Source organism: Protopterus annectens, chromosome 2.part1 (genome assembly GCF_019279795.1).
Source record: "Protopterus annectens isolate FY-2018-M chromosome 2.part1, PAN1.0, whole genome shotgun sequence".
Lineage (NCBI taxonomy): Eukaryota > Metazoa > Chordata > Ceratodontiformes > Protopteridae > Protopterus > Protopterus annectens.
Window position 1 is genome coordinate 1,725,764,595 of NC_056729.1, and position 18,733 is coordinate 1,725,783,327.

At 40.5% G+C, this 18,733-nt stretch overlaps 1 protein-coding gene across 2 annotated transcripts in view; it reads left to right on the top strand.

The window, feature by feature from the left end:
- SH2D5 (SH2 domain containing 5) overlaps positions 1-18,733 on the top strand; it is a 260,846-nt gene that overhangs the window by 105,676 nt on the left and 136,437 nt on the right. The window contains exon 3 of one of the 2 annotated variants that reach the window (XM_044063177.1): positions 18,641-18,695. The exons of the other annotated variant lie outside the window; for it this stretch is intronic. The gene's annotated coding sequence lies outside the window, so the exon portion shown is untranslated. The remainder of the gene's footprint in view (positions 1-18,640; positions 18,696-18,733) is intronic. 2 annotated transcript variants of the gene reach the window in all.

The following is an 18,733-nucleotide window of genomic DNA, read 5'->3' on the forward strand; positions in this document are numbered from 1 at the left end:
TTTCTCCCCAGGCCTCTACTGAAATTGGACATATATCCAGTTAGACTAGCCCGGTCAACAAATGTAAAATAAAAGTAAATAAATAAATTGATTGGAGGGGTGCATCTTCTGTACGGTAAGTGAAACTGTTTTGTTTACCAAAATGGACTAGACTACATTTTTTACATTTTATTTGAGACAATTGTCCTTGCACCAACTGCTAAGGTTCATAGGTGTTTACTAGGCTAATGACCACAAGGGCCTTTTTAAGCCTAGCCATGCATCCCAAATCGCTGACAAGTTCTGATACCCTTGATAAGTGTAAGCATGGGCCTGGGAGATGAACCATTTACAGTTTACCTGTGTCCATTAGAGACATAGGTGCCAAACCAGGGATGAATTTCTGGTTTCCCATCCAGTTGTCCAAGTTGCACTTGAATTGGATTAGGGAGGAAGTCTACTTCACATGGATGGGGAGCCTGTTACATAGATGGGGTAGTCTCTGGGATACAGGCCTATCTCTCCAGCAGGCCCTATTTATATCACAGGCAAGGTTTAAGTCTTTAGAATGGGTAATTATGGTACTGTCGATGATGATGGTGATGCTCTAAGCCATGTTGGAGCAGTTGTAACTTAGTTGAAGATTGAATAGCAACCCCTGCTTTACAATAATCTCCAAACTTTGTTAACCATAGGCCAGAATTGCTGTCCTGAAGGTCTAAGAAGTACATTCCAAATAGGAGATTTCCCAAATCTGAGTACTGTTTTGCTGTCAGAAGTGCCAACTGCTACTCTAACCACATGGGTTGTGTCAGACAACCAGTTAGCTGTCCATCATACAATATAAGGATTTATATTCAGGTTTACAAGTCTGTTAATACCTGCATGGGGAATAGTGTCAAAGGCTTCCCGAGTAACTGCTGCACATCCTAAAAAAGAGGTACCTAAAAGGTATCAGAATGCAGATAGATAAATTTAGATGTAACAGACTGGGGTAAGTCATACTCCCCATTTTATGTGAGTAGATCCAGATAGTGAGGAAACTTTTGGTAATTCCCTTGGCCACTTCCATAAAAGGAAGTACCAATATTGCCAAGGCCAAAAGAGATTCACCACAGTTTTTTTTTGGAGAGTTCTTCTGAGCATTCAGAAATACCCTGGATATCAGTGAAAAGAGTGGAGTGCGTAAAGACAATTCTCTTTTAAGAAAATAAGAAAAAATATGCATTATCTTGTTTTGAAAAGAGGCTAAGAAATCCGTTTGAGGTGCTCCTCGGAAATGACTCAATGCCTACTTGTATAGATTATTTTTGAGGGTCTGTCCTGGTTCTACTCAGTTTGTCTGCCAAAATATTTTGATCTGATGAAAAGCAATGTAATTGGAAGGTTACTGAATGTTGAAGAGCCAACCCCCAAGGACTCATAGCAAGGTGAATAGGGCATATGGTCTTTTGCCCTCAGCTTGTTAACGCACATCATTACTGTGATATTGAACACTACTTGAAAATTGTGTGCTGTGGTCTGTCTGAGAAAGATACAAGCCTTGCATCTTACCATCATAGAAGCTATCCACCAAAGAAACTCTGAGGTGTCTTGTGATACAAAGTGACTGCGTGGTTTAGGACAACAAGGGGAGACTTGCAATAGCAATATGATAAGCCCCCAGCTGTGCAGTTCCATTGTATTAAATCTAGGAAATGTAAGAAGACTTGTTGTGTGACCCAGGCACAGAAGTACAGAGACCTTATACGTGCCATGGTAATATAAAGCTTCTTTGGGGAATAAAAGGTAACAGGCTTTAAAGGGTAGAGATCTAGAATATTGAAACTTCCCAAACAGAAATAGAGAGGAACATTTAAAAATGGGCTGCGATTCTCAGTCAGAAGCATTCTGACATGTAAGCCTTTGCTGTTTGAAATATTGTTACTGGTTCTATCACTCTTAGTGTAAGAAAACCTGAAGAAGGAAAAAATTCTGTTTGGTTTGGAGGGGTAGGGATGAACTCCCCAAAAAGGAGGTTTTTGCATCCAGTGCTAGCTATTCTCCTCCTGAACCCTCCTTTAACTTCCATGAGTCTGCAAAAATCTGTTCACAAAACGTAGTAAATAGTCAGTTATTGGGACAGGTTTTGGCAGATAAATGTGATAGGCAAGGCTAAACATTTCTGGCATACTAGCCTAGCCTTTCTGAAGCTGTAAATTTTCCATTCATTGAAAAGGTTTCAGATTGTTATTGATCCTATCCTGCCATTTCTAGTTATTTCATAGGCATGCTGGGAGATTTGGGAGATTTGAAAGCTGAATTAATTCTTTAGGTTGCCCCTAAAAACCTTTGATATTGTACCCAGGTATACCTAGTCAAACAGAGTAGAAGAAAGGATAATAGACCCAGCCTCTGCAGAATTATACAAACATTATAAGGCTAGCTGCTGGAGACATGTCAAAAATCTGCAGATCTTCTCCTCTTTATCCGATAAGTAAGGTAAAATTAAGCTATCACCTGTGTATTTTTACGGAACTGTAGGGATTATGAATTGGCATAATGGTTAAGGTGTTTACCTCACAAATAATAGGTACAAAGCTTAATTTTCACTGAGGGAAATGGGCTAAACTTAAAATAGCCCATAAGGGTAGTTAGCCTAGTACCTATGAATGCACAGTATGTAGATTATGAATCAGGGTTGAAACAGGCAGTGTAATATATACCCCTTCCAAAGGTGGAAATGGTGGAGGAAAAGGTATCGAGTGATGCAAATGTACTTACAGTATATTAGGAAAAAAGTTCTGAATGCAGTGGGTACTTCCAAAAGTTCCGAAAAATACACCTCATTCATCCCAGCAATAATTCAAGAAAAAAAAAACTCCCAAGGTGGTTGTGAGGGTTATTTCCCCGTATCAGAGAACTGGTCTCAAGAATCTGTAGTATTCGAATCTCCATCTCTGACTTTGTCAGATTCATCAGGTGTGGCTTCCTTATGAAGACCCTTAACTGATTTGCCAAGGAGGAAGTGAAGGTTAAAAGTACCAGGATTGTCTGTCATAACTCTTAACCTGAGGTAGAAAAATCATCTTAACTAGCTATCATCTGTGACCAGCTAGAAGAGGACTCTTTCCCCTACAAGTGGATACTTTCCCTAGATACAGCCAGTAGCATCCCCTCGATAAAATCCATGTCCCATTAAAGATGGCTCTTCCATCCATGTCCCATTAAAGATGGCTCTTCCATGTCTAGACTCGGACAGTGGACACAGCCGAAGAGGATAGGGTTGACCCCTGGTTCATGGTGGGTGAAGAGCTACACCAGAAGAAACCAGAAAAGTGAGTGGTCTGAGGAACAACAAATATCCACTGCAAATAAACCCACTATTTGCTGAGGTGTAGATTTGGTGCCTTTTATGGTTTGGGCAATGTTACAAAGACCAGAGTAGGTCATAGTAAGAGATGCCTGCTTGGTAAGTGTGGTATTGTCCAGCGCTGACCAGTGCCATGGACCAGAGTAGGTCATAGTAAGAGATGCCTGCTTACTAAGTCTGGTAATGTCCAGTAGTGACAAGTGCCATGGACTAGAATAGGCTATATTAAGAGATGCCTACTGGTAAGTGTGGTATTGTCCAGGGGTGACAAGCTGCTTTCCCTGATTCATTGATTGCAGCCTGGTCATCTAAAGTGCCATACATTGCTTGAACTGTAGCAACCCAAACACCAGCTCTGTAAAGTCATTTAGCTTCAGTGCTGGTAAGATATTCAGATGTCAGTATGCCTACTAGTTGTTTTTGCTTAATTTTTTATATTTATCATTTATTTGTTTATATTTGTTTACTGGGAAATTCCATCTGGACACAGATCCTTTTTCAGTGGAGGCCCGGGGAGAAAAGCTCCACAGAACATTAAATGAGTAACAGAATACATGAAGAACAATTGAATATACATACAATAGCAAATAATACATACTGCAGCAAACATTAGATATACAAACAATATGAAACATAGTAATGAACAGATATACCAATATCTAGCTAGAGGCTAGGAATAAAGGTCGGATGTATATACAGATAATACTAAGCTCAAACGGATACTGTTCTAAACTCATAAACGTAAATCTTGTATACAAATATTGCACTAAACTCAAACATATATAAAGCAGATGCTCCACACGAAGGTGGAACAAGCTAGAAGGGCTAATGGGATGGAAAAGGAAGATAGAGGACTAAGTGAGGAGACTGAGTGAGTAGTATATGTAGTAGTGAGAGGAAGGTAGGTGTAAGTCAGTTGGATATGTATTTGGAGTTGAGATGAAGTGAGGAAGTTAAGGATGTTATAACAGGTCTGAGAGATTGAGTGAGGAGGGAAGGGGGGATAAAGGGCTAATGTTTTTTTTTTTCAGTACCTGTGCTTTCTTAAAGTCTAGCCCCTATTGTGATTGTGCCTGTTTGTTCTCCATAATCAGGTGTGAGGAATCATGGCACGGCAAGCTTCCAGACAACCCTTCAGGATTTTTTTCCCTCTACTGTCTCTTGGTGTTCACTTGAAGACACAAGGACTATATACCTTCCCTTGGGAGTGTGTACATTCCATTGCATTAGATCCAGTTAGATATAATGCCATAGGTAAGTACTAGGCTAGCTGCCCTTATGGGCCAGTTTTCCTTAAAGTTCAGAATCACACCCTGTTTCTTGTGTCCCATTAACCATTATGCTAACGCCAGACCCCTAATGCATATGCCGTGTTATAATTGTTTTGGATTGGTCTGACTTAGGATGAGGGCTTGTAGAGCGCACTGTTGTCACAATTTTAGAGTTATATTAGTGCCTCTGTGATTGAAGAGCAATAGATCAGTGAAAAGAGAGAGAGAGAGATGCAGTGAGGATGAAAAGAAAACTGTGAGAAAGGCTGGCTGAGGTTTTGGTGCTAGTTATAACAAAGAGCTGTTTTTGATGGTAACCATTTGAATTGTGAGGACACGCTAGATTGAGTCCCAAATTGTGGAGACTGAATGTCCGAAAGAATGAATTTACATATACAAGTCTGAGATTCCATTGATGGGAATATTCCCTTTTCTCTGAGGTATGGCAATCTTGGAGTTGATATGCATATGTTTGGGGTGTGGAGGTGCAGGGGGGCTTGTTCCCCTGAAAAAGAAGTTTAAAGAAGAGTGATTTTTGAGATACAATCTTCTCCTGTGTTTTCAGGCTTTTTTCTGTATTGCTTGTACTTAGCATTTCGAGTGCCAGCATTTCAACAGGGAGCCCTTTTTGAAGTATCTGGTAAAACAGTTTAAAACACCTGTTACAGACCCCACTTCCTTTGTTGGTGTTATAAGGAGTTATTGGTTGTCAAAGTACAAGCACTTATTGTATCAACAAAAAAATCCTCCTGTTCGACAACCTTTAGCATTGCTCTAGAGTGTGTCATCTGTCCATGACCAGAGACCTGTCACTGTACTTCTGTCAGCCCAAAGTTCATATTGATGCCTTGAGACTGACCTGTTTTTTTGGATGTAATAAAACAAAAATATGTATGAGTTTCCCAGATGTTAACTCAATTCATTGTCTTTTGGTTAGACAGTTAAAAAAACCTCACCACCAACTACAGTATATTTTCATTTTATTGTATTTCTGTAGCTAATACATTAGTGCGGAGATGCATTACTTGTTTAATGTTTTTGGATGTATCCACTTGCTTGTGAGTGGACTCCTGGAACTGATAAAGATGAGGTGGACCTGTGATTTACTGTTGTTGTGCGTGTGTGTGTGTGCGTGTGTGTGTGTGTGTGTGTGTGTGTGTGTGTGTAAGAGAGATAGAGAGAGAAACAGCAGGAAAATGTAAGGATAGCAACTACAAGAAATATATAAGTTATACTTATTGCAAAGTGTTTTAATAGTCTTTTTACACCTTAATGAACAAAGGACATAGCCTGTCTTAGTGGTATTCAGGTGTGTAGTTCATCTCTTTATCTACCACCAAAGTGTGATATTTGCTTAAAGTGAAAGGGGGCAGGAAAGAGGAAGGGGCAGAATTCCTGGGAATGTTGTGAGGTAAGTACTGAATTCTTCTAGAAAATCTGTAGAGTCTTTCCTGAGGGAATGTTATTTTTGGATCTTTCACCATTCACATCCCCTATAAATACTGAACAACAGCAGAATTGTCAATGTGTTGTTTAGAGAAGAAACCAGAAAGAACTGGTTCATAGGTTGGTACTAGGCTATCGGCCCTAGGGCTTATACAACCCTAGCCATAACAATTCCCTGGCTGTTTTTTCCCACAATATTTACTTCCCTGAACCCCTGTCTAGCAGGGCGACTGACGTGATCCCTCAGGTGAATTTCCTATCTCCCATCCAGTCTTCAAGGTTCCTTTTGAAGAGGGTCAAAGACGTGCTCTGCTTGACATGTATGGGCAGTCTATTCCAGAGTCTGTGAAGTCTCTGGGTCAGGAACGTACCCTCCAGCATGTTTTGTTCATTGTGATGACAAGGTTTAGATCCCTGGAGCATGTGGCTCTGAGGGATTGGGATATCTTTAAGTGTAGCATGTGCAACAGCTCTGGGTTTCACATGGCCTTGTATGTTAGGCAGAGATAGCCTCTAAGTAGACGATATGCGACAAGAGTATAGGTGGAGTTTTTTTAGATTGTCAGCATAGGGCATCTGCTTTAGGCCTGTGATATTTTCTGCTGCCTTTCCAGTTGTTGCAGATGTCTTGAGAGATACATACCAAATGGGGCATTGTATTCTATAATGGGTCTAACTGAGTTAAGAACTATGATTTTTTTAAGTTTAGACTTACCTGTAAACTCTGAAGTGGTGTTTTGAGCTTTAAAATATTTGTGAGAGAAGATATATCTGACGTTCTTGAACTAGATGAAGAAATGAAAAAAGTGGAGTAACCTTCTAATATTTTGGAGTAAAATTCTAGTATTACTGAAGTAAGATTCTAGCATTAGTGGAGTAAGATTCCAGTATTAAATTGTACCACCAGTTCTTGTGGTCTCTTCCCACATACTGCAGTGTGAGTCTGATGTAAAGGAGCTTATACTATGTACTATCAAAAGTGGTACAAGTCCACACACAAGGAAATGCAAAGCCTAACAGCAAAACCAGATAAACAAGGAAGCAAAAAATCTGAGCCATCGGCAAGAGTGGCGTTATCTGTACCAGTGTGTAGCTAGCTATTGTTGCACTCAGTGCCATCCCCTAATCTGGTGCCCCCTGTCAAGTTTAAATTGAGGTACAAAAAAATAAAAAAAATGCAACATTTGTGGCAACCAGCTTCTACAGTTTATGCCACACATGATTGCACTTAAGCTCTGACTGCAGATGCAATACTTACATTTGTTCATGAATGTGTGTAATGCACTGAAGACTGACTAGGATCTGACGATCATGGCCCTTAACACTTTGCCCCTGGGGGAGCTGCCCACTTCATGCCACCCTAACTTTGCATCTGCCTGCACCATGTTGAAACAGTAAAAGTGTGTACAATGTGCTAGTTGTGGAACCCAAAATGAAGCCAGTTAAGCAGACTCCAAAAGAGAAAGAAGACAAAGGCCCCTGATCCTAGACCTTATTTATTTATCCTTTGTTGACCAGGTTAGTAGCTTCTTTTCAGGGGAGATCTGAGGTGGTATTTATGCTACTAGGATAAATTTGTCCAGGGTATCAGGGAGCTTCCCTTACTCTTTTTGATAGGTGCCACGGGATTTTTTACTTCCACATGAGCTGCCACCAACTTAAGAAGATTGGGCCTCCATTTAACATCTACAGCCGAACAGTGGCACACACAGAAGTGCAGCACCCCCTTCTATGCTCCACTGCCAGCCTTCTGCACCAAAGAGGAGAGTGCTACCTCTTGCACCACTGACTCAGAGACCCTGTTGGAAGAAATCACTTTATACATAAAGTGGCCATTTGTAGATGAAAGCAATAAGAGAGGTGGAAAGAATTAGTGTCTGACATGACTTCTTTTAGTACCAGCTTCCCTTTGCATTTCTCTGTTGGTTGGCCTGTGACCATCTTTAATGACAATGTCTGCCTAGAAGACCTAAAGGTAACTGTTTTATTTAACAAAGTACACAGGCTTGTACAACTGATTCTGTTTCTGTACAGTACGTGGCTTGTACTGATACTACCAAAGCAGACATCCAAGCAACCTCCACCCTCAAACAACAACCACATATCACATACTTCACAAAGTTAGTGTGCCACGCAACCACAGCCCTTAAGGCTAAATAACACACCCAATACAATAGTAATAGGTGACTCTATTGTCAGGCACACTGATGTTCCACTAACTAGACTGAACAAGGAGAAGGTTACTGTAAGCTGCCTGTCGGGTGCCAGCATCCGCCACATAACACAAGCACTCAGGTCACTCCAAAACAAGTGCAAATATGACTCTGTCATTGTACATTTTGGTGTGAATGACCTGAGACGTACCTCCCTGGACTACATGAAAAGTGACATAGAGGAGCTCTGTGATCATATAGCCCAGGCCGGTATGACCCTGACCAGCATCTTGCCCTCACCAAGAATGATGCCACAGTATAAAGAAAGAATGATCAGTTTTAACAATTGGCTAAGCTATTGGTGTCGTTCAAAGGGTGATCCAGTGTCTGTCAGCCTGGGATGACATGCTCAACAAGCCACGCTGCTTCACCAGAGATGGCTTGCACCTGTCGCCCTTAGGCTTTTGAATACTGGCCAAGGCTCTTGCTACCCCTATAGTGCCTTTTTCAGGCAAGGTTCAAAAGACAAACCCACCTCCATAAACAACACAAGTAAACAAAAACTGAGGGTAATGCTACTCAGTGCCAGAAGTCTAAACCTCAAAATGCACGCACTTGAGGCACTCCTCAGCATGGAGAAAATCAGTATCTGTGCAGTAACAGAAACCTGGTTCAAGGCTCCAGAGAGCACCCCAGCACTACCAGGCTACAACTCATACCATACCTTTTGGTTCCAGAACCCGGACCAAAATACAAAAGGAGGGGGTGTATCCATTTTCATAAGGGATACCCATACCTCCAGGTTTGTAGCACAGCACAAGGCCTCGGAGACCATCCATGTGCAACTAACAGTGGGCAAAGCTGCCTTTCAGATCATAGCTTGCTACAGATCACCCACTATGTCTCAGGACCCTTACTCAGCATTCCTGAGAACATTGGAAAATATGAAGATCCTACCAAACACCATGATACTGGGTGATTTCAACTACCCAAACATTGACTGGGAAAACTACTCAAATACAAACTCCTTTGGCCAATGCTTCCTAGAGTTTATAAACTCAAACGCCCTGGAACAACTGGTCACCATGCCCACAAGAGGTGACAACATATTGGACCTGATCATCACCAACATGGGGGACCAGTGTTCCACACCAGAGGTAAACCCCTAACTGGTAAGATCAGACCATAAACTAATCACACTGGACATCAACATCCCGACCCCACCCCCAGTCAAGGAAACCGCTGTGAAACACTTTTCAAGAGCAAACTTCACACTTCTCAAGACCGAGGTGGAAAGTTTCAAAGCCCCCTTGCTAAAGGATAATGCTGCCCAAACCGCAGAATCCTTTACAAATGCATTTTATGAGCACCTACAGGAATGCATGGATCGAGCCATCTCAAGTAAAACCAAGATTCACTCCTTCAGAAAGAGGAAACCAGTCTGGTGGTCCCCGGCCATAAATAAGCTATGAAACAGAAGGAGGAAACTATTACATGATAGAGCAACATCCCAAAAAGGAAAGGCATCCCTGATCAGTATTAGCAAGAAACTACGATCCCTCATAAAATCATCCAAGGCCAGTTTCGAAAGAAAAATTGCCAAAGACTCTAAAGGTAATCACAAAGCCTTCTTTAGCTATGTCAAGAACCTAGGTGGCAACTCTCAGATCTGCTCTGAGCTAGTACAAAATGGCAAAAAATACAATGAACCAACTGACATGGCCAACATCCTGGCCGACAGATTCAGTGCAAACTTTACCCCCCCTCACCCCCAAAAGGGCCCGTGTCCATCCCAGAAGAATGTAGAGCCCCAGACATTATAGACACGCAGGTGAAAACAGCCTTCTCCAAAGCGAAAAACACAGCATCAGTAGGACCGGATGGTATCCCAGGCTGCGTCTTACATGAGCTCCAAAATTAACTAAACCCTCACCTAAATTCACTGTTCAAACTCAGCCTTATCACAGGCTATGTACCCAACGAATGGCGTACAGCAACAGTCTTCCCGCTCCACAAAGGTGGTGCCACAACAGATCCTGGGAACTATCGCCCTATAAGCCTGACTAGCCTGGTCTGCAAAGCTATGGAGCGCATCATCATGGAACTCATAAACAAAGACATTGGGAACCTCCAGACACTGGACCCTATCCAATTCGGCTTTGTTAAAGGCATATCCTGCCTCCTAAACCCAGTTGACTTTTTTGAAACAGTTACCAAGGCCATAGATGAGGGAAAAGTAGTACACACAGCCTACCTGGACCTCGCAAAGGCCTTCAACACCATTCCCCACTCTGGCATTATAGATAAGCTCACCAGCTTGAACATTAACCCCTATGTCATGAGATGGGTTGCCAACTGGCTCACGGATAGAACTCACATGGTCAGAGTTGTGGGTGCCATGTCCGACTCTAAACCAGTTACAAGTGGCGTCCCACAGGGCTCAGTCCTGGGACCCCTCCTGTTCAGTATATACTTCTCTGAGGTACAGGCAAGCACGGGAGGACTATGGCTGACCAAGTTCTCTGATGACTGCAAACTGGGGGCCATAATCGACTCTCCGGCTAACACTGGCATCCTCCAGAAGGGTCTCATGGAGACAAATACCTGGTGTCAGAACCATGGCCTCAAGCTAAATGCCAAGAAGTGCATAGTCATCCCCTTTTGGAAAAAACAAAGTGCCCACCAATTATCACGTAGGTGATAATCCAATAAGTATGGGAGATGTAATTAGGGATCTGAGGACCCAGGTAGATAGCAACCTCTCCTGTGATAATCACGTTGCCAAAGTGTTTAGAAAATCCTTCTATGTAGCCCACCTAATCACGAAAGGGTTCACATCTAGATCAAGAGAGGTCATCGTGCCCCTCTACCCATCACTCATTAGGCCCATAATAGAGTACAATGCCCCATTTGGAATGTACCTTATTCGACACCTGCAACAGCTGGAAAGACCACAGAAGTACCTCACCAAGAGGATCGTGGGCCTCAAACAGATGCCCTGTGCAGCTCGACTAAGGAAACTCCAGCTCTACTCGGTTGCTTACCGCCTGCTCAGAGGTGACCTCTGCCTGATGTACAAGGCCATGTCCAACCCGGAATTAATGGACATGCTCCACCTCAAGAAAACCAAATCTCTTAGCACCACACGCTCCAGTGAGTTAAACCTCAACACAACAATAAACAGGACTTGCTGGAGGGACAGATTCCTGTCCCAAAGACTTCCCTTGCTCTGGAATAGAATCCCAATGTATGTTAGGCAGAGCCCCTCACTGACTCTCTTCAAGAAAAATCTTGACGAGTGGATGGGAAATCGTAAATTTACCCCTGGGATCACTTCAGTGGCCCTGCTAGACAGAGGCACAGGAAACTAATTTAAAAGGAAGGCGAAAGCCAACACATTCTGGCTAGGCTTATAAATGCCCTAGGGCAGATAGCCTAGTACCTACCTATGAACCTGTGAACCTACCTAAAGGTAACCATTTAATTTAACAAAGTACATGGGCTTCTACAGCTGATTCTGTTTCTGTACAGTACGTGGCTTGTACTGATCCTACCTAAAGATATCTGTTTCATTTTACAAAGCACACAGGCTTCTACAACTGATTCTATTTCTGTACAGTATATGCCTCGTACTGATCCTACATAAAGGTAAGTGTTTCATTTAACAAAGTACACAGGCTTGTATAACTGATTCTGTTTCTATACAGTACGTGGCTTGTACTGATCTTACTGCACTGAAATGTACTTTCAGGTTTTGTTTGTTCCTTTTCTTTCATCTTCTTAATGTTACTGCTTATGTTTGATTAGTTTACTCTGTATTGTTTTCTTTCTTGCTGAGACTAAAATCAACCAGTTGTAGTAAGTGCTTTACACCATGTTAACAAATACAAATCAATAAATAAAATATAACTTAATAGCAAGAATGCGGTGCATACCGCTTGAGTCTCTATGTGGGAATAAAGAAACAGTTTTACTTTGTGGCTTAAGGTAAACATGCGTGTTTGAACATGGTGTCTACACGTATGACTACTCCTGTCATTGTCTGATCATGTTTTACAAGTTCTGACTTATAGATTTAGGAGATGGTGTGTAAAATGCTGACTGTTTTGTAAATGGATAGTGACACTTAGCTGAGAAAACTAAATTAAAAAGGAGAACATGGAGACTGGATTACAGGAAGATGACACTAACTCACTTTCCCCGGGATTCAATAATGTCTACACTAAGTGTACACCATTCTGAGTTTACAGACAGTACAGATATAACTCACACCTTCTTCCTCCTAATTTTAATTTTCCTGCTGATATTCTTGCAGCTTTAAATATTGACAGGGATTCATAAAGGTTACCACAAAGTGTAGACTGCATGTACACTTTGTGTAACCTTTCTGAGTGACTAGAAAGCACAAAAAATGCGATAAGAATGTTGTTGACTACATATCATGTACACTTAGTGTACACTTAGTCTAGGCTTTATTGAATCTGGCCTTTATCTATTTTTTGATAATTAACCCCAAAATTAAATTGTGCTGAGAGGAATTGTATATAAAATGGATACATTTAACCATTTAAGAAGTAACCATTATAAAGAAATGCAGTAACCTTGTATTGTAATAAAACCAACAGCAGAAGCTCCAACGTGAGGACAGCGTTCCGTAAATGTAAAGTAATCAACACAAACAGTCACAGATGGAACGCCGAGGCTTGCAGGCAGTAAATGACTGCCGTATCACAAAAAACAGTTCAAGACAGTTCAATCACGGCAGCGTGAGCTTCAAATAAGCTTCAAATATATCACGAACACAACTCAGATATAATACCAATGAAGGCAAGACAGGTAACCATAAATGTGCAGATAAGCTTCAAATCCAAGGACACATAAGCCACAAGCTCTACGATTTGAACGTTCTTTATTCAGTGAGCGCTTTCACCCCAGGCGGGTTTCTTCAGACTGTATAAAGAGTTAATTACAACACAGTCTATAAATACTCAGTAAAATCAGGTGATTAATTAAATCAATTAAAACACTATGCAAGGCTAAAAACTAACATTACAAACTATTTGTGTGTCATAGGTAAAACTAGCATGTAAAAACATATATATAAAAAGATATATATGTAAGTATACTGAAAAGACAGTATAAACAAAAATATTTAAAACACATAAATCTATAAGCTCCATACAAACATTTCATGCAATTATGTACTTACATCAACTATCCACTAGATGATGCTACATTGCATAGGAAATACTAATGTATAAAAACTAAAACGTAAAAATGTTACAAATAAACATGTGTATGCTTCAACCAGATTGGAGTTAATGTTCCTAAATTCATAATGATAAGAACTAACCAATATTGACTAACAATAAGAATTAAAAATAGATGTTACCTCCTACAAAAATCAAAGGACAGTGGATAAATCATTTCACCACCTTCCTAAGCCTTCTCTTTTTAAGAAAAGGTTGAAGGCTAACCTTATCATTAAGCCCTGGAAAAAGTTACTTACATCTGATAATCCACTTAGTTTCCATTTCTAGGGTTAAGTTCTCTAGGTCACCACCTCTAGAATTAGAATCTACTGTCTGTATAACTAAAAAACTGAAAGTGTGTGCAGGACCTTTCATGATGTTTGGCTAAAGCGTTCTTATCATCCCCGACCCTCATGCAATAAACATGCTCCCTAATCCTTTCTCTCAGCGTTCTGTTGGTTTTCCCAATATAGAACGCTGAGCATGAGCAACACAAGGCTAAATATACAACATTGGGCGTCTTGCAATTGGTCCCTGTGTTGAAATTAAATGTCCTGTCGAGTGAGGGTGGTTTGAAATTAGTGTCTGTGTTGATAAAAATGCACTGATTGCAACCATTACAGGGAATGGTGTTGTATGATGGTGTGAGTACATCCTTAAAACTCCTGTGACATAATATCCTTTTTAAATTCAGACTGTTCTTATACCTAAACCTAGGTGTAGTCCCAACCACACTGCTTATAGCATCTTCAACCTGTAGAACATGCCAGTGTTTATCTATAATTGCTCTAATATCAAAAATATCACTAGTATAAAATAAAGGTATTATTCAGGCCCACGTGTAACATTAAAATCTTCATTCACACTCGGGTAATTTGTGGTACTAGAAAAATACGGTTTAGCCCTATTATCTCTCATAGTCACAACTTCATTCTCAATACCTTCAATATGTGTAACATTGTAGTCCCTTGCCAAAAATCTATTCCTCAATCCCTCCAATTCATCTCTAAATCCAACCTCTGTGAGACGCCCAATGTTGTATATTTAGCCTTGTGTTGCTCATGCTCAGCGTTCTATATTGGGAAAACCAACAGAACGCTGAGAGAAAGAGAAAGGATTAGGGAGCATGTTTATTGCATGAGGGTCGGGGATGATAAGAACGCTTTAGCCAAACATCATAAAGCGAAAGGTCCTGCACACACTTTCAGTTTTTTAGTTATACAGACAGTAGATTCTAATTCTAGAGGTGGTGACCTAGAGAACTTAACCCTAGAAATGGAAACTAAGTGGATTATCAGATGTAAGGCGGACTTTTTTCCAGGGCTTAATGATAAGGTTAGCCTTCAACCTTTTCTTAAAAAGAGAAGGCTTAGGAAGGTGGTGAAATGATTTATCCACTGTCCTTTGATTTTTGTAGGAGGTAACATCTATTTTTAATTCTTATTGTTAGTCAATATTGGTTAGTTCTTATCATTATGAATTTAGGAACATTAACTCCAATCTGGTTGAAGCATACACATGTTTATTTGTAACATTTTTACGTTTTAGTTTTTATACATTAGTATTTCCTATGCAATGTAGCATCATCTAGTGGATAGTTGATGTAAGTACATAATTGCATGAAATGTTTGTATGGAGCTTATAGATTTATGTGTTTTAAATATTTTTGTTTATACTGTCTTTTCAGTATACTTACATATATATCTTTTTATATATATGTTTTTACATGCTAGTTTTACCTATGACACACAAATAGTTTGTAATGTTAGTTTTTAGCCTTGCATAGTGTTTTAATTGATTTAATTAATCACCTGATTTTACTGAGTATTTATAGACTGTGTTGTAATTAACTCTTTATACAGTCTGAAGAAACCATACAAGGGTGAAAGCTCACTGAATAATGTCCTTGGATTTGAAGCTTATCTGCACATTTATGGTTACCTGTCTTGCCTTCATTGGTATTATATCTGAGTTGTGTTCGATGATATATTTTGAGCTTTATTTGCTCACGCTGCCGTGATTGAACTGTCTTGAACTGTTTTTTGTGATACGGCAGTCATTTACTGCCTGCAAGCCTCGGCGTTCCATCTGTGACTGTTTGTGTTGAACCTTGTATTGTAGACTGTTTGTGACTGTCTTGCAGGGTGGGTATTAGGAGTCATAGAGAACCTACTAGAAACGGGCATTGTATTTTTCTGGGCAGGGATGAGCAAGGAAAGAGGAGGCTGCTGCCAAATGTTTGCCGTATATCAAATGATTTAGTCTTATAAAATATAAAACATCCCAAAACCCCTTTGGAAAGTATTGCATATAGCTCTATGCCCTTTTTCTCAGACCGAGATGGAAATATCCGAGTCAGTATGACGACTCATGGAAGACTTTCCTTATGTATTAGTGCATGAATATACCTCCAGATAGTCAGAAGCTATTGCCTTAATTACTACAAAGCACATAACACTGGAATATGTAAAGTTTTTAAAATTAATGGATATTCATCCCATGATGGAGACTGCCCATACTCTGAAGTAGACTTCCTTTACATGTGAAGCACAGCACCTCACTAGCCCTCTTCAAGAGAAATCTTGACAAGTGGATGGAAAATAGAAAATTCACCGCAGGAATCACTTCAGTGGCTCTGCTAGATAAAGGCACTAAGAACTAACGTCAGGCGGCACAATGTCAGGGCAGTCCTATAGGCTAGACTTGTAAAGGCTCTAGGGCCATTAGCCTAGCACTCGCCTAAGAAGCTATGTGATAAATAATCAAGGGTCCAGTGTAATAGCACTGATTTATCCGGGAACTGTGTTACATGCTGCTTGTGCTTTTTGTTATCTTTGAGTGGAACACCTGACCGACATATTTAACAGGAATTTAAAGAAGACATTGTGTGGACTTGTAAACACATAATCCTTTGATTGGATAACACATTGGCACAGTGGTCAGCATAGCTACTTCCCAGTGTTTGGTTCTCCAGTTTGGTTCCTAGCTGGGTAGTATTTGCATGTCCTTCCTGTATCTGGGTCAGTTTTTACTACGAGAACCATTTCTTCATACATCCCCTAAACATGCGTTGGTAGCCCTTTAAATTTCTCATGCATATGTATCCTGTGTCCAGTGATAAGATGGCATCCTATCCAGAATTAGTCTCTTTGCCTTCTACCAAATGATTGCTGGGACACTATCCAGCTCCTGAACAACACAGAACTGGAAAATGTGGGTATCAGAAAATGAGTGAGTGAGTGAGTGAGTGAGTGAGTGAGTAAATGAATGAATGAATGAATGAGTGAACAAATCCCTTGATTGGGACGTTGTGTTACCTTTCATGTTGTTTGCTTACCAGCAAGCCCAATGAGATACCAGCAGTCTTGTGTTCTTTTCACACTCTTTTGGTAGGAAACTCTTGACATCTGTTCATGTCATCAGTGAGATTTAGGGTGGGTGTTAAATTTCAAATATGCAAAGGTTCTTCATAGGAAGATTTGGTTACAAAAATGTGAATTATTAAAAATGGGTTGCAAATGCAACCATAAAAGGCAGAGGTGTGGTAGACCTTCTGAAAAATAAATTCCAGAATGTACATCTGCTTCTCTCCAGTGGGCCACGATGGTGCGGCGGTTAGTGTTGTTGCCTCACACCAAGAGGTTCTCCCGTTAATTCTCAGCTGGAGCTCCTTCTGTTTGGAGTCTGCATGTCCTCCCTGTGGTCAAGTGATGTATAAAGACATGCAGGTAGGTACGTGCGTGACTGGGTGTGCCTTCTTTGAAGGTTGGACATCAGGCTGGCAACTCGGCACCGTAAAAAAATCCTCTGCCAATCATTAGCGGACCGGAGTTCCACTGTGGCGACCCCTAAACAGGAAAAGCCGAAAGGCATTACTTTTTTACATCTGCTTCTCTCCACCTCAGATCACTTCAGAAGATTAAAACTAATATTGAAAACTGCTTTGATTTCTAGGAATAAAGTACAAGCTGTAAACCAATCTGCTGTTCCTATTCTAACTTATAGTTTTGGGGTGATTGGTTCCAAAAAGTATTGGATCAGTTGGGCAGGCTGACCACTTACAGGGCTGTGTCTTTGGTCTAACACCCCAGGCTCCTTTCCCAATGCTCTCTCTGTGAACCGCAGTGTCTTCCAGTATCCACTGCCTTTTTGCCATAGCAATTGCCTTTCAAACTAATTATTCATACACACATATATAAATTCCCATTGAATGCTGATAGAATTCTCCAATTTCCCATAGCGGTATTCATGGCATGCTAGTACTGCCGCCATCCTAAATATGGCTTGAGACCTAAACACTCCAGTTACTGCCGCTTCTTAGGAGATTCTGAAAGGAATTTACTGATGATGGTTCCAATTTGTGCTATGAGATAAGCTTTGCAGTATGCATTTGTTCTTGTGTGACCCCCAAACAAGCTGGCTGTTATGTACCCTAGATTGTTTGATTGTTTGTGTTATGGACCTGAGATGGTTGGGATTCACACTAGGCTCTTGCTACTTGACCCAGGCTGGGAGCAGTGTGATGGGAAATGACTTGTTGCAATATTTGTAGAGAAAACATTGAGCTGTCAGTAACTTCCCAGCTGGCTGTTGTTCCACTGCCAAAACAGATCCCAGTGTCACAGAATGGGTTATTCTGAGGCACTCTGATGGTGGAAAGGAAAACCTTTAATGCACGCATAGAGAAACTGTTCCTTCTAGAATAATGTAATGAAAAGTTTTTTTTTCTGTTGAAATATTACATTAGAGAGCAGATTGTCTCAGATAAGAAAGCCTTTTAGGAACAGACAACTTTAGCTGAAATTTTTCAGATTACATGGAAACTTTGGTATATGCAATTTGTTGTATTCTATACTAAATGGACAACATAGATATTACGATATTAGGATGTTGTCTATGTGGCCAAAAATGCATTGTGATAAATTTTCTCAGTCCATTAAAGTGGACATTTCTTATGAAAGGCAAAAACAACTGCATTATGTCTAGATACCTGTATTTGCAGAGCTACCATTTTTCAGTGGTCTAGCATGCTCTGCAAGTAAATCTAGGAGTGATTTTTTTACCTACCTCCCCACTGCTTTTGTTAGTGAGGAGGAAGCGTGAAAAACTGAAGTGATAGAAAGAAACATGTACTTAATCAACAATGTCACTAACTCTTACTTTTGTATCTGTTTCTGTGACTGTTAGATCCATTACAAAGAAAGACCAGTGAACCTCAAAACACAGGAAGATGTCATAACAGGTACAAAGTTATAAAGAAACCACTGAATCAAAAAGTGC